Source organism: Poecilia formosa, unplaced genomic scaffold (assembly GCF_000485575.1).
Source record: "Poecilia formosa unplaced genomic scaffold, Poecilia_formosa-5.1.2 Scaffold274, whole genome shotgun sequence".
Classification (NCBI taxonomy): Eukaryota; Metazoa; Chordata; class Actinopteri; order Cyprinodontiformes; family Poeciliidae; genus Poecilia; species Poecilia formosa.
Genome location: NW_006800213.1, coordinates 98,851 through 100,369, shown reverse-complemented (window position 1 = coordinate 100,369; position 1,519 = coordinate 98,851).

Below are 1,519 nucleotides of genomic sequence, written 5' to 3'. Positions count from 1 at the left end.
CAGAGTAATTCAAAATCTACAAGGAGTTTTATTTGATAACTAACCAGCAAAACTTTACATTATTCATCCCTTCAGAGGGTAAGTCTATGTTTAATAACCCATTTTAACTCGCAGTGTCTGAATACCGGATGTCTTGTTTTTCCGCTCGGCGCAGAAAGTCTTTCACCCTTCCTCTGTTAAAAGCACTCCGACTAAAGCCATTTATGCTCTTTTTCTGCTTTTATGTATCTGGGTACACAAAGTTTTATTTTATTTAAGTTTTATGATGCAGTTTGCCTCTGAAAATAAGGAATCATGCATACAGAAACATGACAGACATTCTAACTCTTACCATCTCCGTTTCTTGACATTTATGCCACAAAACAGTTCTTAATGTTACAATTTAAGTCATTTGATGCAGGGCTCCATTCCTTTTTTCCCCACAGTTGGGGTAAATAGTCACAAGAATGCAGTGAATCATATATTTTCATCTAGTTTGCACTCATATTTTTAAAAAAGTCGAAGGTTTGTCGTACAATATCTCAAGTATATTCACATGCTTTAAATAACTTTCTGCAGAAACAGGACATCCAGTGAATCTCACAGCACTTACAGTCCAACAATGCTTCTCATCAAAGTAAGGTCTGTCACACAAAATGCTATGTTGCTGTATCATTAAGCCCATTCATTTGATGAAGTAGGAATAAGATATTATTATGAGCTTAAACAAAAATGTGAGAGCTTTCAGTTTGACACCCCGGATGTATTTACGAGGCTGGTATTTTAAAGCAAGAAAGGAAGTAATTATGAACTATTCTCTTGATGGACTTGTCTCATAAAGACTTATAAATATGCATGCAACTCAGTCTGCCTTAAACATAGAAAAGCTATGGATTCAAATTGTTGTGCCTAAGCCTAATCTCTCTCATACAATCATTCAATCATTCATACTAAATCCAGCATCTGCAGTGAATCATTTTACACACTATTTGATGCTTAATCTGACCAAACCTCTCGTTTTACCAAAATTATTTCTATTTGATAAATGCCACAACAATGAGAGAAAGAATGTCAGAGATTTGTTGATTAATGTCTCAAAAATCAGGTGTTAATACACCAAAAGCCCAGATGATAACGCCGTGGCTCTGATAACTTCTGGTAGGCTAGCTGACACATTTGAGTGGATTGGAGGCACACCTGTGGATGCATCTTGGAACACACCGTTTTCTGGTTTGACACAATGGGAGACTCAACAGAAACCAGCCAAGATATCGGACAGAAAACTGTGGAGCTGGTTCGTCCTTCCACCTCAAAACTCAGGAACTCAAGAAGTCCAACCTGCCAAAGGAGCTGCTGCTCATCGTCTGTACAGCCATTATTCAGTCTGTCCTGAGTTGCGTGTGATCTGGTTCATCCACAAAACATGACAGGGTCAGACTGCAACAAACAATTAGGTTCTCCAGATAGGATTATCATGGCTGACCTTCCCTCCGTCCAGGACTTGTAGATGCAGGGTCAGGGAAAGGGCAGACCTCACACA